The 25312-nt window shown below is 38.7% G+C and overlaps 1 protein-coding gene and 1 pseudogene across 15 annotated transcripts in view; one reads left to right on the top strand and one right to left on the bottom strand.

The window, feature by feature from the left end:
- NRXN3 (neurexin 3) overlaps positions 1-25312 on the top strand; it is a 1789915-nt gene that overhangs the window by 926168 nt on the left and 838435 nt on the right. The gene's annotated exons all lie outside the window — the stretch shown is intronic.
- On the bottom strand, positions 18764-19734 carry LOC128593950 (heterogeneous nuclear ribonucleoprotein A1-like; annotated as a pseudogene).

Raw genomic sequence — 25312 nt, 5'->3', positions numbered from 1 at the left:
CCTCACTCTTCAATCTTGTCTCATTTTTCGTTTTCATGAGGTTCTTAATTTATTCTTTTCATTACATAAAATATGCTGTATTTGGCCTTTTCATGAAATGCATTTGTGAAATACATTCTCCTTTGACAGCCACTCATGTGAAAAGAACAGGTCTTATTTCTGTCCATCGCCAACATGCACATATTCATAGAAATTATACATTTTTAAATAAATATACTTTATCATTATTGAGCATGTTAATCTCCAAAATTCAAAGGATTTAGGTCCCAAACTATATTATATTTTCTTTTTCTACATAGAATGACGCATATGGTCAAAATTCCTATTTACCCCCCAAAATTCAGCCCTAATTGTATGATTTCCTTGTCTACACAGGGGAAAAAGTAATACATGAAATAAAATCAGCCCAGAAAGCACTTACCCCAAATAAATCTGGGACAATTTCTGCGTCATTTTGTCTCTCTACTTATATGTGTATATGTCTAAGTATTGCTACTTTTAATTAAAAGTAAAATTTGTCTATCAAGATTTTTTTTGTGGGGGGGATATGGATAGAACTAAATGTCCCCTAGCTACTTTATGAACAAATATAAAGTGTGGATATGTGTATATGTTCTTTTTTTTTTTTTTTTACTCTATAGTAAAATTTTAGTATCTGTTCAATAATCTCATGGGTCTGAATTTAAATCTTTCCAGGTAGAAATATTAATGACTTGTGATGCCATTCAAATTAATGTTGTCATTTTCTTCTCCTTAAAATCTGAAAAGTGTTGCAGTTTTTACATGGTAGTTTTTCCATATTGAAGGAAGTTGCATTAGTATAAACCATTAAATCCTTTAGGACATGTAAGAGAAATATAATTACATAATTACTGAATTCAGAAATCAGCAGGTTGCTCATATAGTACTCAGCAAGATAATTTTCTTGCCTCCAAATTCTTACAATAAAATTACAAAGGAACAAATGGTCTTCCTTGTTTAAAGTAACACCATGACTGATTGATTGCCTTAAATTTAATCTGATCTCATACTGATACCTTTTATAAAAACAAGAAAAATTATTAGTAAGGTTTGTCCTTCATTCATTCTTATGTCTGTGCACTGGATGAGTAGCGGGTAAATACAATGATAAAAACAAAAGACCGACAACAACAAAAATGGAAAAGTCACAGATTGAACAAAAACCAGGACTTGAACTGCTGTGTCATTAATTTGTTGTGTTGTTGGTTGGGGTTCGTTTTGCTTTTTTAAAGGAGGTTACAACAAAGAGCAGCTAAGGACAAATCAATTGGCAGCAGATTGTGGTTTATGATAATGACAGTCCCAAAGGGACTTGGCTTTCTTGGTGACATTGAAGTAAATTGCATTACTTGAGATGTATACTAAGAAGGAGAGATAATGAGATGTATGGGGAGAGGCGATGAAACTGTTTTATGGTGTTGTTGATGATCAAAATGAATGGAAGGAAGAGGGACTAGGAGGAGTTAACTCCAGCTAATTTTAATATACTTTATGAATATCAAATGTCTACTTAGAGGGATAAAAACATTTAAATGTGTCTCAAACTGTTCATCCCTTTTCTAACTTCCAATATCTTCAATTAACTCAAAATTCCTAATCTCGTTAGGTGAGATGACATTTGCTTATAATGTACTTTGATTAAAAATAACTTTCTTTTCTTTTTCAAGATGAGGAAAGAGGGAAGGAGTGCCTTAGCTTCTTCTTCAGAGATAAAGTTCTTGTGTAAAACCTTGTTCCCAGGAGATTCCATGAGATAATCCAGGAGACCTTGCCTAACAATGAACACATTTTGAACTTGACACATCTCCCACTGAATGCCTTGCTTTCAACCAAAACATGGCAGAAGGAGCATGTGTGTGCACACAGCATAGGAAGCTCTCCCATCTACAAGACCAATTTCCATTGTTTACAAATCCTTTACAGCCCATTCTCCTGATTCCCTTACGTAAATCTTTGTCGTATGTGCGCATCACATTTTATCTGAGTGCCACATCCGACCTTCTTAATTCTACACCATTCATACCAATTAGAATAAAATGAATAATTTCTGGTTACTTTAGAATTGGGATAAAGCCAAGATGAGGGTTTTCCTACAAAGATATTTTAATTCTAAAAGTAAAAGGAGTTAGTGGTGTCTTAGAGGATGAAGTCTTCCCTTCCCTCCTTTCTCTTTGGTGACCTCTCTCTCCCTGATGCCACATTGAGAAGAGATTCACTCCTAAAAGAGTGTGTCGTTTTACGTTGACTTTCTCAGAGCTGAGCTAAGAGCCATTGCCAAGGCCAGTGGGCGTAAATTTAGCCCTCCTGATGGGAGATGAAGGGTTCTGGGATTTATGGCTTATTTGAGTTCTCATATATCACCCGCAGTGTCGCTCGCTTATGATGGCCCTGCCAAAAGATAAAGAAGTGCAGGACGCTTGGTACAGGCTATGGTGACAGGCCAGGGACAAATGTCTCTGTTGGGTAAATTGATTTGAATGGCTCTAGTGAAATATCAGGTTAGGATGAAAATATGATTGGGTTTAATGATCCTGCTGGCTTTGTAGACTGTCGGGATCCCAAATCCTGGATAAGTTAATTAAGGTGCTCTGTGAAGGAGGTGTGTACAGATATTTGTAAATCCATCTAATTATTAATGTCAATAATCACACCCATGTAAAATCTCAGATCTTATATATAGTATTCTTCTATACAACCTATTGAATCTCCATTCAGTAAACATTACTTAAAATTTATGGAATGTTTATTTGGGAAAAATTGTTGAGAATATTAGTTCTTTATCAACATCCCAGAGTCAACAAGCAGATGCCTAAAAGTATGAAAATAGGTAATGAAAAGGCAGAGAGCAGATAAACAGTTTATTTTTTCCTGGTAAAATTTAGTAGGCTTTCACTTCATAATAGAGAGAAGATTTTTGATTTATGTGAAATTGGGGTTGTGTTAGGCCACTAAACCATAATTTAAGTGGATTACGTTACCAATTGTGAAAAAAAAAGTCATTTTCTTATTTTTTGAATGTGCCTGTTCAGTTAAAAATAATACAGTTTAGATGTCCTTACAGGACCAAAATTTCTAGCAGATTTCTGTTTTTCCATTTAAAGTTGCTTCCAAATTTCTGAGTCGGCTTCCAACAATGGGCGAACGTTCCTCACTGTTCTTATCTTCTTGTGATTGTGGTTTTTGACTGCTTAGGTTTCATTTTATTTAGGGGAAAGAATGATTGACTTTATCTTTCAAAAATTTTACACCAGTTATTTCTTTGAGCTTTCTACTTAGGCTTTGCAGTAAGGAGCCCTGTTTAAACCAAAATGACTTCCGCGGAGAATTTTTCCTTGACGTTGACTGGTCAACAGAACGATAGGTGAGCAGGAAACCCTGGCTACCTGGCCTTCTGTTCCCTGTTTTCTTTCTTTATTTTTTTCCTGTCTTGATCTCTGGCCAAATCCTTTATGTTTATTTGGCATCTAATGTGATTTCTGTATTTTAGGGAGTGGCCAAGATGGTAAACTGGGTTTAGAGAAGAATCAAACCTATTGTTGAATATGTTCTACTTTTAGAGCCAAAAATAACAACCACGACAAAGCACTCTAAAATCAAGTGAGCCTGTGAGAGCCATGTGCTTGTTTGTCAATGTGGTACAGAGTAATAGTGTCCAAAGCCACTCTTCATTCTGGGAAGAGGCCCCAGTGACCTGGGAGCTGTACCTGTGGAACAGACGGATGTCCCTGAGTTGAGGTATAATGTGCCTGCATTCCTCTGCCTTTTGATCAGCTTAAACCGACTTCAGCTAACATACTTACTCACTGAGAAAAATCCATGTGCTAAGGTTTAAGTTGAGGTTATTTTCTTTCATATACGTTAATGGAACTCAAAACGATTATATGGAGCTCACTGGTTTCTGACTCTGGACTAACAAAACTCAGTTTCCACTCAACATTTGCATTGAGTTTTATTTTTAGCTCTGTATTTTTTCTGCATATGAAAGTATTGAGAACTAGAGAGATTAAGAAAGTTGTCCAAGTTAATTAGTGGGCTAAATTTACGCCCACCGGCCTTGGCAATGGCTCTTAGCTCTCCGCTCTGGGAAAGTCACAGCCTATAAGGGACAAGGCAGCTTTTAGACCCAGTTGCACCTGGCTTCAATAGACATGCTCTGCACCACCACTGTTTTGCCTGTTGCTACATTTAGGAAAAAAACATTTATCTGTCAGTCCACTTCTCCAGATTAGAGTCTTGCCCTCTCCCACTTGCTTCCCCAGTCACTCTGCACCTCTGCCCCAGCCCGGACTCATATAAGCTCCTACCTGTAATGTACTTTTCTATCATCTTTTCATAGTTTTTGTGCTCACCTTCAGATCTCAAATTATATGCCTCTTCCTGGAAGTGTTTGCTAGTCTCAAATGCCCTTCTACAGTTACCCTATACCACATTAACCTGATGCTTTCCTATATAGCAGTGATCACATTTAGTAATGATTTATGTTCTTGGTTGACTTGTTAAATGCCTGTCTCTCTCCTCTCTCCAACCCCACCAAAATGTGAACTCAATCATAACAGGAATCCTGCCCAATTTGCTCACCCCCGTCAGTGATCTGCACACAGTAGAGCCAATAATTATTCCAGAAGTGAAAGTCTATGCAAGTGAACAAATGTTCCTAGAGAGAACAAAAATACAGACAAATAATTATAATGCTAGGAAAAGTTTGTTGAATGGTCTAACAAAGATTTGAGCAAAATGCGGTGGATAAATAGAAAAATATGGGTGAAGAAGTATGAAGAAACGCCGGGGGGATATTAGATGGTTCCTGGAGGGTGGCACGTATGAGTTAAGACCAGGGAGTGGCAGGATTTTATATATAGAAGGAGCGGGAAAGCATCCTTGCAAGAGAAAACCTCATGAATAAATGCACCAAGACAGAGAAACACACGGTAAACAATGATATAACAGTGAAAAGGCCTGAGTTCAAATTCTGAATTTTTCTTTTAATAGCTGTTGATTTTGGACTATGTGTTCAATAAATATTACATGAGAGCCTTTGAAATTCTAAGCACATTACTGTCACTATTTCTTCCTGAGTCTCAGTTTTCTTGGTTGCTAAGTGAGGATTCAGCCCACATAGAAGTGGAGAAGCTGCCGGCCTCAAAACCATGTGTGGCCTTCCAGGTCCCCACGCGCAGCCTCTCGACTGAATCCAAACATGACAGAGCAAATCCTGTCTAAAAGCTTGGTTTTTAGCAGGTGAATTTATTCATAGAGATTATAGCTGGATGTAGGTGACCTGCTAAATTTGGAAAAGGATTATATAAAGTCAAGGAAAAGATCCATTACATCATCATAATTAGAATGGATAATCACATTTGCAGAAAATGGAATACACTACGAATAAATGCAATTTTATTCATAAAGTCTGGACCTGGGTTAGGGAAGATAAGCCCTAGTCATGGAATAACCTTGAGTTCTGGGATATGCTAAAGAGAAATGATTCAATTCATTGGTGTATTCAATATCCTTGTCCTTAAAATTATTGTTATTCTAGAGAGGCCTGTATGTGTACTTAACTTCTTCTGGAGGGTTTCAGTAAGAGAAGTGAGGATCACTTCTCTCTAGAACATTAAGCTTAAGCAGAAAGGTACCCTATGAAGTATTATAATGGAAGTAATGTGAAAAGAAGAGCAAGCCACTTAATCATTTGCACAATGCAAGTCATAATTCTAATACAGAGATTTATATAAATTAAATAATGTTGCTGGGGTTAGTCAGGTCTTCTAGTGGTCTAGGGTTTGTCATCATGAATTGTGATGCCACTTGGCAAGTTACATACTTGAAGAGAAGAATGAGAGGGGAGGGAACTTCAAAGAATAGTGAGCAAGTAGAAAATGGTGAAGAGAACCTGCAGGGGAGAACAAAAGGGGAAGGGAGTACAGGAGAGAAACAAGGTGGAGAAACAGACTTGCACAGCAAAAAGAAAGCCAGGCCCGAGGGAGCAGTTGCAAAAGGGAAGCCTGCCTGTCATTTATCTAACAAAACATTCCACTTCTCCACGGTGCAGATGCCTCTTTGCAAGGCAATTGTTCTGGGGACCTGACAGTCTTCCTTACATGCAGCCAGTTCCCTAAACATTCCACTGCATCTGTATTATTTTCTGTAAGAAAACTTGCAAAAGTGTAAGGTGTGGCTGGTGACTCTTCCTTCATTTAGAAGTAAGGGAGCTGCAGCAGGATTCTAAAGGAGGTCATCTTGCAGTGGGGGAACTCACTGACATTCTGGGGGCTTACACCATCCACAAATAACACTTAACTGCATGAACACTAAACTCATGGTTTTTCTATTATCTGTATTTTCAAGATGGGAAAACTAAGGCCAAGAGTAGTGAGGTAATTTACCCAGGTTTGCACTGCTTTCCAGTGATGGGGCTGGATTTGAATTTTATTTTCTCTGACTCTATAGCTCCTACTGTGCCTGGTAGACTGCTCTGGCCTGGGTGGGCCATTTTCTATTATGTTTTTCTTTTAAAACATGTTAATATGTTAAAATGTTAATAAAAATGTTGATATATTTACATAATAAGTAGGACGGGAGTATGTATTAAGGGTTAAATTTGAAATATAAGATTATTTTCAGAGAGCGTATTTTCTTTCTTTCTCATTCTTAATGTTGGTTTGAAAGTAAGAATAGGAAAGGTATGACAAGTGTGTCCTTGTACTGAGAGCAGCTAAAATTGTTCACTTCTGCCATCTGGGTTATTGCAAATTCTCCTAAATTGGTATGATATGTCTTGGTATATCTTGGAAAGGGAGTGACTAGTGCAGGGCACATGAATTAAAAACAGCAAAAGGATTTTGGGGGGGGGGGATGGAAGAAAGACTTTGCTTACTTATCACTGCAGTAGAATGGTTGGCCAAAGTCAGAAGTCTTTTATTTCTGCTCAGTAAGCAACCCAAGAAAGTGTCAGAACATCCACACAGCACAAACAAATGCCATTTCACTTTTCCCCCTCCATCTTTAAAAAATGAATCAACAATTTATTTACTGACCGGGTGTGGTGGCTCACTGCTATAATCCTAGCACTCTGGGAGGCTGAGGCCAGTGGATTGCTTGAGGCCAAGAGTTTGAGACCAGCCTGAGCAATGGTGGGACTCTGTCTCTACTAAAAAGAGAAAAGAATAAAAAGCCAAAATGTAGCCGAATGTTGTGCTGGTCACCTATAGTCCCAGCTACTTGGGAGGCTGAGGAAGGAGGGAGCACAAGAGTTTGAGGTTGTTGTGAGCTAGGATGCTACAGCACTCTACCCAGGGCGACAGAGTGAGACAGTGAGACTCTATCTCAAAAAAAATTTTTTTTCTTATTTAATTTTTATTTATTTATCCATTTATTCCAGATTAATATGAGGGTACAAGTGATTAGGTTACATTGTTTGCATTTGTTAGGTAAAGTCCAAGTTGTAGTTGAGCCCTTTACCTAGGGGGCGTGCTGTGTGCCCTTACATTGTGCCCATCATATGAGATCTTACCAGCCCCCTCTCTCCTTCCCTGACTCCATTCTCTTCTCTCTCCTCCCCCTGCTTTTATTTAATTGTGTTCTTTTCTCCTGAGGGTGTGTAGTTGTTTATCTGTTGGTATTGTATTAGTATCAGATACATTGGATATTTGCTTTTCTATTCTTATAATACTTTACTAAGGAGAGTGTTCTTCAACTCCAGCCAAGTTAATACAAAAGATATAACACCTCCATCATTTTCATGGCTTTAATAGTATTCCATGGTATACAGAATTTATTTTTTAGAATTATCTTGGTTAAATCAGATAGCCAGAAATGAAATGAGAACTAAAGAAAGGGAAATGGTGGGAATATCTTAAGAATCTTAAAGTCTGCCAAAAAAACCTACCAAATGAACTGATTAATAAGCATCTATAATTTATTGCCCTCCAGGTTCTCTTTTCAAAGGCATCTTTATGGTTTAACAGTTTTCTCCCATCAATATTACCTGCCTACTATCCTTAAAAAAAAATCTGCCTTAGATGTGGGGAGTAGCCAGTAGATTTGAAAGCAAAGCAAGCTGGTAGCTTGATCCCCAAGTTTGGAAGGGTGTGGGTTGATGAGATCAATAATTGCAGTAGGTGACTCTTTGCCAGAGTGAGGCCAGTCTGCACTGTGCCTCTCCACCTACTGCCCATTCTAGAAAAGTAACTAGAGCATTTGAAATTATACTCATCCAATTCTCCACATTTTTTTTCAGGACATAAAAGTATAAGTTTATTTTATGTTAGAGAAAGAGGAGAGAGCAGAGCAGGGAGTGAGAGAAGGGAAGATGGAGCAGGGGGAGGAGCGAGAGAATGGCGTGGCGTCCCAGAGAAGGAAAGGAAGAGTGCCAGCCTCCCACTATTTTTTTTATATCTGAGAACTATTTAGTCATACTGACTCAAATATGAGTCAACACAACGTTCATTTGGCTCGTACATCTTGGGACCTGCAGGTCTGGTACAGCCCCTGCAGTGTTGGTCTTGGGTGGGCGGCAATGCAGATTGTGGTTCTCTGTGAACGTATACCGCTGCCTTGCTCACCCCATTCTAATTCCATAAAGTGTCAGGGCCATCTTTGTTTCTGATGCCATGATAGAGTGTGCTCAAGAGGGACACTGAGAGAAATTTAATGCTACTAGGTGAAAGTTCGTTCCTGGATATAGTATGGCTACCTCCCATCAGGATTCTCAACCTTGATACTTGTGACATTTTGGACTGGAATTTTGTTGTGGAGGTTATCCCTGCATTATAGGATGTCCAATAGCATCTCTGGGTGGTACCGGGTAGCTGTTAGTAGCACCTTTGGCCTTTTGGGACAACCATAAATGTCTCCAGACATTACCAAATGTCTTCTGGGGAGCAAAAATCACATTAGCTGAAAACCACTGACTTAGATTTTTTGTTCTTAGAAATAAAACCACTTACATTTTTTTCTTCTTCCAAATTATGCTCTGTAAGGTGATGCCTTCTTTAGAGACAATCTTTCAACATAAGGGTGTCCATAAAGTTCATGTGCAACCTATATTTAAAATAAATGTAAATTGCATACGTACTTTATGGACACCCTGTATATCTCTCATTCTTTTGGAGAAACATATTACATTTTAATCTTTTACTGCCCATTTGTCTCCTAGTGTCAAACAGGAAGTTGAAGAAGGCAGTAGTTATGTATATATTGTTCTTTTATTTTCTTTTTTGAGCCAAGATCACGCGAATTTAAGATTTGCTACCAACTGGGTGTGTAACATTGACCACGTTAGAAGATAGAACTTTACAGTTCTAAGTTACCCCTTTTTACATGTAAAATGAAAGAAAGTAATGATTATACATTTTTATACTATTGTAGTGATGACTAAATGAGACTAAATAGTAAAAGCCCAGAGTAGGTGTAGTGGCTGGCCCATGTTGAATGGACCAAAAATATTTGATACAGTTATTACTGTTGATGATATTTTTAAAAAATTAGTTAGCCTGTTATGATTAAGCTTGTGTTTATTTTTTCTTTACCTAATACTCTGTTTTTATTTTATTATCTCAGAGGCTACACTCACAAGGACACACACGCACACACACATCCCACATGGTCTGATTCGCTCTCTGGTTCTACACATTGTCTTTGGCCAAGTGCAAGACTTTCTGATAAGCCCCTCTAATGTTTTTCTGCTTCTGCTATTAGTGTTTCTAGCTTGTTTTCTCCCAGTTTTTTGCCTTTCTGAACCATCATCGGATGAACTACAAATCACTTCCTTGGTTTGCAGCCTGTGCACCAATGAGAAAACTCCTATAATGGTGCTCGAGTTCATGCTTCACTACTTAGGGCTTGTCATAAACACCATGGCATCTTTAAAAGGTAAACGCAAAACAAAAACAACTTTCTTTTGGCTTGAAACTCATCAAATCCATGCCTGTAATGGCACAGAAATACAGGAAATGAGAAAATTCCTTTGTGTTTTCCTCCTGCTGTAGCAGCAAAATGACCTTGAGGAAACACCAGCTCAGTCTGCCCACACCCCTCCTCCTCCCCCTCCTGCTCCCCATTCAGCTCCTCAACAACTGGCAATCACTTTTCCATCCTGCTCCAAATTTATGACCAAGAACAAGTCATAAACAGAGAAGGCCAATCCTAATCCCGGGCACTGTACCTTCCTGTTTGCCACAGGCACGACAGCTTGATGTGACTGTAAAGAATAAGCCTGCATCCCACAGTCCCCATGAATCATGCCCCAGGATAATGATGAGCAAAGGCTGCTGCAGAGGCTGCAGGTGACTCAGAGCCCTGATGCTGGAGCTTCCCTTAAAACTCCCGGAACCAAGGGTCTCCACGGATGTTGTCTCTGTGGAGTAGGCTAATGATTCTGAGTAATCTCCAGCTAAGAAGACCTTGCTGACTCACCTGTCCGCAGGGAGCAGGTTTTATCCATGATCCATGTGAAATGGTGAGGGCCACTGTAACTCACTGATGCTCAGAGAATCACCAAGGTGTTGCTTGAATGGCATGGGGAGCATTTGGTGAAGGCGACCACACTTTTCACAGGTGCTGTCTTCCTCCTCAGGTTACTTCCCTGTGTGTGCATTTTTGGCCAGTTCTACTTACACTTGATAGTGTGTGGGAATCACCAGGTGGTCTTGCTCACTTTCTGATTGAGTTGGTCTGGAGTGAGACCTGAGAATCTAGATTTTTTTGGTTTTGTTTTTAGTGGTAAGATAGGATTTATTAGCCAGAAAGGAATACAGAAGTAGTAAAAAGCACCAAAGCTGGCAAAGGGAAAGAAAGACCCAAGTTGGAAGATCTCCGTCTGTGTCCTTTGTCTAGGGGTATATATAGTCCCATGGGTTCTTTGTAGTTACATTTGGCCAGACTTGGTAACAAATGAATGGATAGAGTCCCTTCTAGGGGAAAAATGTCAGGGCATGCCCTTAATGAAATTTCCCAGGCCTAGGAAATGGGGGTATCCCTGTTTGGCCCTGAATGTAACCTGATCAAAAAATGAGCAGCAGCATCCTTGGAAGGTTGTTAAAAAAATCTAGATTCTCAGCTTCACAATCTGGATTTTTTAAACAACCTTCCAAGGGATGCTGCTGCTCATTTTTTGATCACATTACATTTTGAATAGTGAAATTCTGGAGTGTTTTAGAGCTTTCTTTTTCCTGCTTTCTTCCCCTACCACTCAGTTCTTTCTTTGGAGTGGCTGAGCATTTGTCAGCTTTTAAAGGAAACAGTAGTATTAATAGTATCTCCAGTTGGTTTCAGGCAAGACTAATACTTTCCTCTATGGTCATGAAATATCAGAAACTCTGAGAACTAGAGACAGACATTGAGTTTAGTCTCTTTCTGTAATTCTGAGCTCTCTTTAAATGGTCTGACAAGTGTCCTTCTGGCTTCTTCTCAGATCACTGCTGTATTGGTAAGCTCTCAAGCCAGCACTGCATGGAACAGCTAGTGCTTTTGTTGTTCAGCTCTAAAAGTTGTGAAATGCTTGTGACATTTCAAAATCTTGTTTTCACCTACTGATCTAGGTTTAGGCAGTGGGGTTTATACAGTACCAATGCAGCACCTTTTTCCATTTTGGGAAAATTCTTTTCCTTTCCTTTCCTTTTCTTTCTAGGTCTAATAGTAGGAGCTGTAGTTTATGCTTTAGTTTTGGGATGCACAATTGGTATCTATCACGGTTCCTAGGAAGGACAATGAGTAGAAGAAGCGTGATGTAGAGAGGCCCTAACAATTTATATATGGGTATGAGATTTGGAAGGGGTAAATGTCTTCTGTTAGTAAAGACTCTGTTAGTCATGTCTTTCTATCAGAAGACGATAGAAGTCTAGAAGCCGATGCCAACAATGAGTAAGAACTATGCTTGATATTGTTGCAATGGCCACTTCTGTCTGAAAATTAACAAATGGGACTTAATTAAGCTGAAAAGCTTCTGCATAGCTAAGGACACCACAAGTAAAGCAAAAAGACAACCTTCAGAATGGGAAAAGATATTTTCAGGGTATCAATCTGACAAAGGGTTGATAACTAGAATCTATAGAGAACTCAAATTAATCAACAAAAAGGGAAGAAACAATCCCATGTACCCCTGGGCAAGAGATATGAAGAGAACATTTTGTGATGAAGACAGATGAATGGCTAACAAACATTTGGAAAAATGCTTATCATCCCTGATCATCAGAGAAATACAAATCAAAACCACCCTGAGATATCACCTAACATCAGTGAGAATAGCCCACACCACATAGTCTCAAAGCTGCAGATGCTGGAGTGGATGTGGGAAGAAGGGAACTCTTTTACAGTGCTGCAGGGGCTGCAAACGAATACAACCTTTATGGAAGGAAGTATGGAGAATCCTCAATGAACTCAAATTAGACCTCCCATTTGATCCTGCAATTCCATTACCAGGCATCTACCCAGAAGAAAAATAATCCTTTTATTATAAGGACATTTGCACTAGACTGTTTATCGCAGCTCAATTTACAATTGCCAAAACGTGGAAACAATCTAAATGCCCACCAACCCAGGAATGGATTTACAAGCGGTGATATATATACAATGGAATTCTATTTAGCCACTAAAAAAGATGGAGACTTCACATATTTTGTATTAACCTGGATGGAGGTAGAACACATTCTTCTTAGTAAAGCATCACAAGAATCCAATGTACTCAGTTCTAATATGAAGGCAGTAGATGATCTAATACAAGGAGTGGGGTATGGGAATGAGGGATGGGGAAATGGGAGGAGGGTGCGGGATGGGGTCATGGTGTATGGTACAACTCTTGGGGGTGGGATATAATTGCAAGAGGGGCTTTACCTAACAAACACAATCTGTGTAACCTACTTCTTTGTATCCTCAATGAATCCCAAACAATTAAAAAAAAAAAAAAAGAGTATGCTTGAGGCTTAAGGATTTTGACCTTCAAGACATGAACATGGATAGGAAACAATCCCATGATTTGTTTGCCTGAATGAAATATGCTATGGAGGTCTGTGGGTACCTAGCTCAGCTTTAGTTTCTTTCCCAGATGCCTCCCTGTATGCTTCTTGCTATGATAAGTGATGGAAATATATAAAAAGTATGGGGGTTGCATTAGACAACCTGACTCAACTCTTAGTCTCACTGTTGATTGTGTGGCCTACCTCAAGCTACTTACTTAACTCTGAGGCTAAATTTCCTCCTCTGCAAAAATCTGATAATATGTACTTAAGAGGGTATTTTGGAAGATTACATGAGATGAAATAGAAAGGCTTAGAATAAACTATGTAGCTGTCTCAGTAGCCACTCAATAAATTTTAATTTTCTTCTATTTTGACCTCAGTTGTTTAAATTAAAGTTGAAAAAATTAACTAATCGATTAAACTGATTTTATCTGCTCTAGAGTCTGCCCATCTGACTTTGAACCCTCAGCCACTTCTTTAAGTGGGAGATTGATGTGTTTAATCTCACTAGGTCATGGTTTTCTGGATTTTGAGGATTTAATGTGTTATTATTTGTAAAACATTTTGAAGAGTCTCAGGTACATAACAATTGCTCCTAATATTATGATATGGATTTTATTTCACCTAGTTGCATTTAGAGAGTAGCAAGCAAAAATATGGAATTCCTTCCCTGCAAAAATCAACAAAACAAAACACATCACCACCACCACCAACAAGCTACTTTTAGTTTTGGTACCATATCTAAGAAGCTATTCTCATAGACTGCTTTATCTGAAGTAGTTTAGATCTGGCAGGAGTTAAAATTTTGAGTTGTAGTCTTGACAAAATTAATTGCTATGGACCATAAACCTAGATCCAATAGCTAAAATTATAAAGCTTATAGAAAAAAATATAGAGAAATATCTGTGCAATGTTGAAGTAGCACTGAATTTTTAAAGAGCATAAAAAAAGCACTGAGTATAAAAGAAAATATTTTCTGCTCGATCAAAAGGTATGCTTAAGAAAATAAAAGGGTAAGCTATCGAGTGGGAGAAAATATTTTCAGGACTTATATCTAAGAAAGGACCTATGTTCAGAATATACAAAAGTCTCCTATAAATAATTAATAAAAAGACAAAAATGGGCAAAAGACTTAAATAGACACTTTGGAAAAGAAAATATGTGTGTGGGCAGTAAACCCCTTAAGGATGGTCTACTCCATTAGGGATCAAGAAAATGTATATTAAAATCACAATGAGATATCATTCCACACCCATTAAAATGGCTAATTAAAAAGACTGACAACACCAGATATTGGTGAGCATCAGAAATACAGGAATTCTCATACTTTGAACTTGGGATGTAAGAAGGTATAACCACTTTGGAAAATTGTTTGGCAATTTTTCATATAGTTAAACATACATCTATACTAAGATGTAGCAAGGTTACTTTTATAAATTTATCCAAGAGAAATGAAAACATATATACACAAAATGACTTATGAAAATATGTTTAGAAGAAGAATAAACAGCAGGTAAATGCAATAACATGTATGCGTCTCATAAACAGTACATTTCCTTGGGGGAAGAGACACAAAAGAATGGATACTATGTAATTCCATTTACATGAGGGACAAAAATAGGCAAAATTAATCTGTATTATAAACCAGTTATGCCCAAGAGAGGTGAATATTGGCAGCAAGGAGCACAAGAGAGTTTTGATTGGTGGTAGAAATGCTCTAAATCCTAATAAGAATTTTCATTCCAGGGAGATATTTTTGTTAAAAATCATCCAATTGTATATACAATTGTACATAGTATCCAATTGGAGATACTATGAGTTTGGTCCTAGATCCCCACAATAAAGTACATATTTTAGTAAAATGAGTCACATAAAATTTTTGGTGTCCCAATGCATATGAAAGTTATGTTTATACTATCCTATAGTCTATTAAGTTTGAAATAACATTACTCCTAAAAAAAAAAAGTATACCTTAATTAAAAAAAAACTTTATTGCTAAAAAATGCTAATGGTTACCTAAGCCTTTTTAGTGAGTTGTAATCTTTTTAATAATGGGGGGGTCTTGGCTTGACAGTGATGGCTGCTGACTCATCAGGATAGTGGTTGCTATGGTTTGAGGTGGCTCTGGCAATTTCTTAAAAGTGAAGTTTACCACCTTGATTGATTGTTCCTTTCACAAAAGATCTTCCTGTAGCATGCAATTCTGTTTGATAGCATCTTACTCACAGTAGACATTTATTCCACACTGGAGTCAATCCTCTCAAGTTGCTTTATCCACTAAGTTTACATAATATTCTAAACCCTTTCTTGTCATTTCACCAATGTTCATAGCATAGTCACCAGGAGTAGATTCTTTCTCAAGAAACAACTGTCTTTGCTTATCCATAAGAAGCAACTCTTTTCATGTGTTGATGGGTACTTGGGTTGTTTCCACATCTTCACAATTGTGAATTGTGCTGTTATAAACTTCACTATTAAAGTTTTATCTTTATGTTGTAGCAATTTGGTTGCATCTTCAGGCTCTGTTTCTGAATCTAGTCTTTTTGCTGTTTCCACTGTATCTGCAGATACTTCTCTACCAAAATATTGAACCCCTCAAAATCATCTTGGATGACCAGAATTAACTTCTTTCAAACTCTCGTTAATGCTGATATGTTGACCTCTTCTTATGTAGTATGAATATTCTTAAAGGCATCCTTTAAGATGCCTTTAGGATGCCTTGGGGAATCCTTTCCAGAAGGTTTTCAACTTACTTTGCCCGGATCAATGAGAGAAGTCACTATCTCTGGCAGCTATAGTCTTACCAAATGTATTTCTTAAATAATAAAGCTTGAAAGTTGAAATAACTTCTCGATCCTTTCAAATTCTAAAAAAACCCAAATCTATAAAGTGAAAAAGTGCAATTAATGAGGTATGTTTGTACTTAAAATCATGTTTCACTCTATATAAATTTTGTCACAAATTAAAAATATACTATTTCTTATATTAAATAATATAAAAAGTATACAGTAATTTATATATGATTTATATTATGTTAATAATATTAAATCTTGATTATTCTTCTGGAACAGTCTTGGTGCAGAAAGAGTCTCAGATTATTTGTTAGACTCTTTCTTTTTTTTTTTTTTTGTGGTTTTTGGCCGGGGCTGGGTTTGAACCCGCCACCTCCGGCATATGGGACCGGCGCCCTACTCCTTGAGCCACAGGCGCCACCCTATTTGTTAGACTCTTTCATCAGAATTTCTGTTCTGCAGCTGACCATTATCTAGAGACAGAAAAAATAGGAGTATCATTATAGTAAACAAAAGCTGCTTAGTAAATGATGTACATGTCTCAAAAGCGTGTACCTGCTCCTGCAGATAAATGATTCTATGTGAAGCCTCTTCAGGGAATCTCTTACATTGCTCTTTATCTGCAGATTCCTACACTTTTGTCTTCCCGGCCTTGTCTTGTCTTGAGGAATCTCCTGTAGAATTGAATTGATGGCCCTTTCTGATGTAGCTGGTCTCTTCACTCAGATTTTTCTAAGCACATTATAAACTCCAATTCATTAACATCATACATAGTAATGTCCAGTGAAAACGAGAAGTGCCAGTATCAATTAAAATGATCTCGTAGTCACACATCAAGTCAATGTCATTGTAAACACTTGAACCACAAATCAATGCAGCGCCATGTCTTTTTCATGTCATGCTGAGAGCAGTACAGTGGTTGGAAGTAAAATCAAACCTCCATCCATACACACTGTAGGATGTACCATGCTATACTTAGCACATGGATTGTAGGGAGAAGTGGATGTGGATGTGGATTAGACAAGGATTTCGTAGACAGTATACACCACATGCCTTGAAATGGCTATGAGGTTATCTACAAAAGAGAAGATATGCATTCGTTCATAGAAGTTCAGGACTCGTTGTAGCCCAATCCTTTTGTTGACTTACTTGAAATCCAGATCAATGAAGGCACTTGCCCAAGGTCACATGGCATGCTATATCCCAGCTCTCTTCCTAGCTCAGTCTCATGTGCTCCAGAGCCACACATGAGATTTCCTTATCCCTTGAAATCTGCTAGACATAGATAAAAGTATATTATATGCACTGTTTCATTTGGGCATGGGATTTTAAATAAAACTTCTTGCACACTGTAGGGATTCCAATAATATTGGAATATTGACAGTTAGGGTGTGCACTCTGTGCCCAGTCCTCTCTTGAATGATTCAGATGCATTGATTTATTTAATCTTCATAATATCCTGTGAAGGGATATTATTGTTACCCTCATTTTATTTCTGTGGGAGCTGAAGCATGGGGAGGTTAAAAAACCTGCCCCAAATCATGCAGTTTGCAAGTGATAGAGCCAGAATCAAAATGTAACGTGTTGGTTCTAGCAACTACATTGTTATTGCCCTGATCTCCTTCGTCTATGTAGAAAAGAAGGAAGAGAAGATTTGTTTCCTCTGAGAAAAGAACTAAAATCTCAATAGGAAAACCTATGAATGGACATAATAACAGCAGATACTAAATGGGCAATAGTCACTGTTTAGAGTGGTTTATCTCATTTGAATTCTCACAACTCAACAAGAAAGCTGCTGCTATCATCCCTCTCTTGCACACAAAGAAATTGAGGCACACAGCATTAAAGGAATATGTGTGTAGCCACGCAGGTAGAAAGAATGTGAACTCAGACAGGCTGGCTCCAGGGACTGCAGGGATGTTGTAATAAAACGGCATTTGTTCAGCCTAGCTTTAATTGATGAGATACTAAACAGAGTCTGCACTCAATAAAATTTCATCTGAGAAACATTTAGGCTTAGCTATTTCAGAGCTGGAAAGTCTCTTTGGTTTGATATAGACGGCCTTCATTTTTGTGGAGCTGGCATGAGACTGATTTTAGAAAGAACTGGCTTTTCTCCAACATTATCGCTGGTCAGTGGGATTTGATGTATTTCCTGGTTTAAACAGGCAATTCTTTTTTTTTTTTTAATTATTAAATCATAGCTGTGTACATTAATGCGATCATGGGGCACCATACACTGGTTTTATACACAGTTTGACACATTTTCATCACACTGGTTAACATAGACTTCCTGGCATTTTCTTAGTTATTGTGTTAAGACAATTATTCTACATTTACTAAGTTTCAAGGGCAGAGTTGGGAGAAATGGATGTGCCCTCCTGGGAAGGTGTCAACATCTGGAAGAGAAGAGGACAAGGAATGGTTGTTCTGAAAACAAAGGAGTGTTAAAGGATTGATTTTGAACTTGACCTAGGACTTGCTTTTCCATCTCCTGTAGTTGGAACGAACGACTTTGCATCAGGCAAGCACTCGGGACTCACATTGTTATTCTGTGGTTGGAGTATCAAAAAATAAAAGTTTCTGTTTTCTAAAATTGTTTTGGTTTTGATTTGATTCGAGTTTAGGCACAATTTTTAATTTCCTTAATTTTTTTTTAAAAAGACACATTTATTCAGCATCATGATCAAACTATTACATTTAGCAATCAACAGTATGGGTGCAAAAAAAAAAAATCTACATTAAAACCCTTTATTGGAATGCTTTACACTTTCCACAGAACAGAAACTAAAATAACCTGTTATACAGTTAGTCACAAATACAGTCCTTGAGTTTTTTGCCCATACACATGAGTATTGTCTAAAACATGTCTTCTTTGTAGCAGCTAGGCCCTGCCACCACTGTGCTTGGCTGAGTTCACAAATCTGTTGTAACCTATAGCTTCCCTGTCACTTCTCTGGCTCTCCTCTCCTGCTAAGCTTTGTTTCCGGGGAATAATTAAAACCTTCTGCCACTGCCATAGCTAGTGCTGCTACTGGAACCACCATGGCCACCTTGGTTTCGTGGTTTGGCAAAGTATTGGCTGCTACCATCATAAGGGCCAGAGCTTCTGCCTCCAAAATTTCCTCCCTTCATGGGTCCAAAATTTGATGACTGAATGTTGTAATTGCCAAAATCATTGTAACTTCCACCTCCTCTAAAATTGCTTCCATCATTACCAAATCCATTGTAGCCATCCCCACTGCCACCATATCCACCACCACCACGGCTGCCACCAAAGCCACCACAACCACTGAAGTTTCCTCCTCGGCCAAAGTTGTCATTTCCACCAAAACCACCTCCACCATCCCCACCATCCCCACCAAAGTTTCCAGAACCACTTCGACCTCTTTGGCTGGACGAAGCACTAGCCATCTCTTGCTTTGACAGGGCTTTCCTTACTTCACAGTTGTGGCCATGCACAGTGTGGTATTTCTGAATGACAGTCTTATCCACAGAATCATGGTCATCAAACGTAACAAAAGCAAAGCCCCTCTTCTTGCCACTGCCTCGGTCAGTCATGATTTCAATCACTTCAATTTTCCCATACTGTTCAAAATAGTCTCTGAGGTGATGTTCTTCAGTATCTTCTTTAATGCCACCAACAAAGACCTTTTTCACAGTTAAGTGGGCACCGGGTCTTTGAGAATCTTCTCTGGAAACAGCTCTCTTTGGTCCATATCTCTTCCACCCACCTTGTGTGGCCTTGCATTTACTGCTGTATCCGCCTCCTCCACAGTGGCCTATGTGACAAACCCAAAGCCGCTGGAGCGCTTGGTGTTTGGATCTGTTGTTACCACGCAGTCTGTGAGCGCTCCCCATTGCTCACAATGTCTCCTCAGACTCTCATCAGTTGTTTCAAAGCTCAACCCCCCAATGAAGAGCTTCTGCAACTGTTGGGGCTCTTTAGGAGACTCTGACTTAGACATGACAGCAGTGGGAAGATAGACTTTAACGACGCTTCCTCGGCAGCGTCCACAGGCAGAAAAGCAATTTCCTTAATTTTTAATGTTCCATAAGAGAGCATGAGGATTTTGTTTTTGAGGGACATACTTTTTAAGTTTGAAGAAAATTCATTTAAACAGAAATAGAAGTAGCTGCCACATGCCTGTCCCATCTCAGATTTAATGGTTACTCAAAGGCATTTCGAAGAACTTGGATTCTGCTCATCTAAAATGAATTATGGTATATTTATTAGAACTTCAAAATCATGGCAAGTGTATATAGGGAATTCAGACTCTTAGTACAGAGAGGAAATGCTTTCTAGGATAAAATTCAGATAAGCCTTGGGCTAGGAAATTTGTAGTTCATTTCATCACCATGGACTAAAGCTGATTTTTCAGAATGCCAGTTTCCACAAAGACCTGAGACTTATGAATTTCATTTTCAGACTCCAAACTGCCTCACTGATACCGTAGACCCATTTTTGGCTTAGAAAGAGTGATGGGCTACATTCTGCACAAGTCCCTGTCCTGCTGGGTTGGGACAGAAAGCTCAGCCGTGGGTCTCTGATCCCCTGTGTTAGATATGAGCTCTGTTTCTCCAGTAGAGAACTTTCTCACTGCCAGATGGCAGAGGACTTTCCCAGATTTAAGGTAAAAAGCAGGACGATGTGTTATTCCACAGTCTTGTCTTACAGAGTGGCATCTTGTGAGAAATTATCCCAAATAGGTGACAGTCCCCAAACAAGAAGCAAAACATCGTTAGACAGAATTGAATACTCCCTAGCCTGCCTACCAGGGAGCAGAGGCTGCCTGTGCAGAGCCCGCCTCTGTGAAGTTTCCGGGTTTCCTCTCTTGCACTGGCTCTCCCACCCTGTTGTCACTTCTTTAGGGTACCTGGATGTGCCTACCTGGCAGGAATGTGTGTGGCAGCCAGTCCACCTCTGAGTAGCAGGTGGTAAACATAAGTGAAAAGTTGTAATAGATCTTATTCTTTCAGAAAGTGCTAAGATCCTATTTCACTTATTTCATGTTTTACTCATCAACCATTTCATTAAATTCATTCATTCATTGGCAACTTATGATGTTGCCCATTCGCCTGTGGGTGTGCCTTGCACTGGAGATCTACAGATGAAGAAAACAAACAAGGATGCTATTCTCATGTGTATTAGATCTAGTTGTGGCTATGACACTGAAGTGATTAGATTCTCCGAGAGCAAGAGCTAGCATTTTCTTAGCACTTGGTACATTGTAGGTTTGTTCTTATAGCTTTATGTTTTCTTAAGTCACTTAATTCTTCTAATAAGCCTGGAAGGCCCATGCTACAACTATCCCGTCTTAGAGATAAGAAAACAGAGGAAGAGGGACTTTGGAAAACTCACCTAAGATCACTCCAGGTAGGAAGTGGCAGAGCTGATGTTTGCATCATGGATTTTAGCAAGGACATTATAATGTGTGGAATGATAGGGTAAGTTATATACTTCAACTTGGTTGATCAGAAGTGACTCTTTAAATCCTGAAAGAAGAGAAAAGTCTCAGTGAAGTGAGTGTGTGTGTGTTTTGTATGTGAGTGATGTATATGTTCTATGTGTGGTATATGTCGTATGTGTGTATGTGTGATTTATGTTGTATGTGTATATTGTTTGGGGGGTAGAGAAGGAATCTAGCAGTGTTCCTAGCAGAGGAAGTAGCATTTGTGAGGGTCCTAAGGAAAAAACGTGAGAAGCCTCAGTCAGCTCAAAAGCGTGAAGGCTGCCAGGTTGAAAGGTTGTGGTAAAATCGTAGAGAAATGTGAGTGTGGGATGCTATGGGAGCGGGGAACAGTCATTACGTGGAATGCAAAATCATTAAAAAATGTTTAAACAGCAGAGTTACCTAATTCAAATTAGGTTTTCATTGCTGTTAGGACATGAGAATCTGTGGCTCTTGCAGTTGTCAAGAAAGAGATAAAGGCACCTTGACCTTGGATGATGACAGGTTCTGTGTGTGGCATGAGATCTAGTCCTTCCTTGAGGACTTTCTCCTCCCCATTGTGTTTATAACTTCCTCTCCCCACAAGAGGACTTTTTGACTTAAGCGAAAACATTTCACACAAATTTGTCTCATTCAGGGATTCATCCCCTCTGCCAAGGAGTCCTACTCCAGCAGGTTTCTAATCAAAATTTACCATCAGAAATGCTGAGAATTGAGGGCTCTGACTGAGCAACCCCCAATAGGGGAGACAGATTTTGGGTTCTGCATGCATAGGATGCAAAATTTATTCTGAACACTTGGATGTAAAGCCAAGACCATTTTATGTTTTCCTTTGGGCACCCTGGGCTCATTATTAATAGTTTTATCTCTTTAATTTCCTCACCCATGGATACCTAACAGCAACAGTTTGGGTTGCTACAAAGATAATAGTCACAGTCTCTTTCTGAAAGGCTCTCCTTTCTGCTAAAGGCTATTAAAGTAGAGGACAAATGTAGTATTTGCTGAAAATGTAAACAAATGTTAGTTTGATTGCCTTTTGTGAGCTGCAGGGTTCAGCTGAAGTGGGTGTTGTATATAAATGGAAGGGTGGATTGTGAGCTGCAGATGTCTGTAGTGAGCATATCCAAATGTACCATGTTGCGTTAGCATGTGGGATTCCATTACCCTATGCCCACCACTGTGACTTTCTCTGGGTTTCTTCTGTTTCTATTCCTTCAGGACATATAGAGACACCTTAGGCATTGACTGCCTCTATGGTATTTCCATTCCACTGAAACAGAATTTTATGACCCTTTCTCCTTCTCTCTCATAAATAAGAAGACTACATTTTATAGGATTTTAAGACAGCTGGATCACGGTAACACTGTACACCACTGTAAGAGTTGCTATTCATTGACCATCTATTATTTGCCAACATTGGGCAAGTTGCTGTACACTCATCTTATTTAGACCTCACCACAACTTTAAAGGAAGGTAAGATTGCTTTTACTTTACAGATGAAGAAATGGAAGTTAAAAAGATCTCGGCTTAGTAGTGATTGGGTCAAGTGATGTCACTGCCTCATCATGCCCTGCAAGGTCTAACCTAAGGGGGATTTGCAGGAGGATCCATATGTATAACACATTTTAAGGTAAACATTGGCAAAAGAAGAAAGGCCAGGGGGGAAAAATCTATGATAATTTAATTAAACCAAGATATTAATACATTTCTCACATGTAATGGACAAGCTTTAAAAATTAGCTTTTTGGGGGAGATAGACCAATATATATGTGTTAACATTCTCACTTCAATAGGAAAAAAATGAAGGAGGATGTAGGAGCCTATGGTAGGATCATAATACCATAGGAAGCGTAGGTCCTAGATAAATAAATTTTAGGCAGGAAAGGTGGGCTGGAACTGGGAGCATTCTAGACTCAATGGACAGCGTGTCCCAGGACTAGACAGAGCAGACACATTCAGGGTCTTGCAGGCCATTTAGAGCAACTGGAATGCAGTGTCCATGCTAGGGAATAGTAAGACACAGCTGATAGAAAGCAGCAGAGAGCAGATCCCAAAGGGGCTAGAAATGTCAAGGTGTTTGTACCTCATCTGAAGGGAAATGGAGAAGCAAAGCCTGTGAAACCTCAAAATGATATGATTTCATTTAATTTCAATATGGAGAATAAGTGTGGATATGGAAGATTTTTGCAGTGATCCAGGTGAGAAATGATGGTGGTGTTAATGTCATGGCATTAGGAATAGATGGACAGGTGCAAACAGGAAAGATGTTAACCAGATACCTGGAAGCAAGTATGCCTAGGACTAGCTAACAGTTTAGAAAGTATTTGGAGGGTTGTTATATGAAGGAGAGAGATGATTTGTTCTGTGTGTTTTTAGAGGACATAGTGAGGACTCATGGGAGAAAGTCTTAGGGGAACATATTTTAACCTCAACACAATAAGGGAGTCCTAAAATGAAAAACCTGAGCACATGAGCAATCACTGAATGTATCCATGCAGTTATTTTCAGTCAAAACGTATGCATGGGTGTGTTTATATGTGTATGTGTGTGTGTGTGTGTATACATACATACATATATGCACACACACATATATATGGTGTGTGTATGTGCATGTGTATGTGTGTGTGTGTTCCAATTTTAGTATATGTGCTGCCGAAGGGAGCACAATGTGTGTGTGTTTTAATAGATGGGGTCTCACACTATTTCCCTGGCTGGAATGCTGTGGCACCATCATAGCTCACTGCAACCTCAAACTCCTGACCTCAAGCAATCTTCTTGCCTCAGCCTCCAAAAGTATTGTGATACAAGTGTGAACCACTGTACCTAGACTTAAGACACATTTTTAAATAATTTACACATAATTTTAAATAATGTAGACTGGTTAACAATGTAGGAGACACTTAATAGCTAACTAAAATCAGTGAAGTACATATTATTGATGGGAACAAAGAGCTATAAAAATGAATTCTGCTAGGAGTGCTAGGGAGTTATTAATTGAGATGGTGGAAACTGGCCAAAGGGCTGGTTAGAGAGAACATTTGTATGGTCTAGAGGACGTCTAAGTGGAGTTCCTAGGGAGCATTCAGAACTATGAGTCTAGAGCTTAGAAAATAGAGCTGGAAAAATATATTAGGTGGGGCGTTTTCAGTATAAGCAAGGACCATTAGGTCAAAATGTCTACAGAAAATAAGCAAGGAATGTAAGTAAGTGAAGTAGACAAGAATAAGAGAATAGGGAGGAGTGAGGAGTATGTAAAATCGGAAAGCCAGTGTCCTTGTCAAATGGCACCACTGCTACTCAGCTCTGGTAGGTTGTTGCCCTGTGGAAATAACAGCCCCGCATTTTCAGATCTTCCTAGTTTCTAAAGGAAAACAAAAAGTTGTATATTTATGTTATGTTCCAAGTTAATCTTTTTCACACAGTAGGTCCTTGCTCTAACTATGGCCCAATGGTTATCAAATTTCCTTATATATTGTAAAGTAATGTTGTCTCTGAATATGAGTGAAATTTTCCCAAGTAAGTGGAGCGCTGGTATGTATACACTGACCGTCTTTCTCATGTAGGTAGCCAGATTTTATTTGATATGTAACCTTTTCTTTTTCTACATTTGAGGCTTCATGCTGATGTCTGAGAAGGTCATGAAGCACATTATCAAGCAAGTCACACACACAAAAAGGGAAATTTAAAAAATATCTAATCTAGAGCCAAATGAAGATTTGAGTGTTTACGAAGAGTAATCGAGTGTATAAAGAGATAATTGCAGATGTGTGTTTAGACACCAGAAAACATTGTTTTGCTGTAGCAGAAATAAATCCACATTATAATTGATGTGAATTTATTCTGTGTTATTTTTAGCCTTTTAACTCCTACAAACGTGCCAATTCATAGGCTAGGATTCAAAATGGCACTGCAGGTAAAATGGCTTATGATCCATGGCAGAGAACAGCAAGGCGTCAAAGATGAAATCCAGAGTTGAACATTCGAGATGAATGAGGAAAATGACAAAAGTGGGTAGGCTTTAGAATGAGCCATCACCAAAACCAGGAATGGAGAAAGCTTTAAGAAGAAAAACTAATTCAGACCTGAAAAATGA

Source organism: Nycticebus coucang, chromosome 9 (genome assembly GCF_027406575.1).
Source record: "Nycticebus coucang isolate mNycCou1 chromosome 9, mNycCou1.pri, whole genome shotgun sequence".
Classification (NCBI taxonomy): Eukaryota; Metazoa; Chordata; class Mammalia; order Primates; family Lorisidae; genus Nycticebus; species Nycticebus coucang.
Note: the sequence above shows the minus strand (reverse complement) of the source record. Positions and strands in the feature narration are given on the sequence as shown.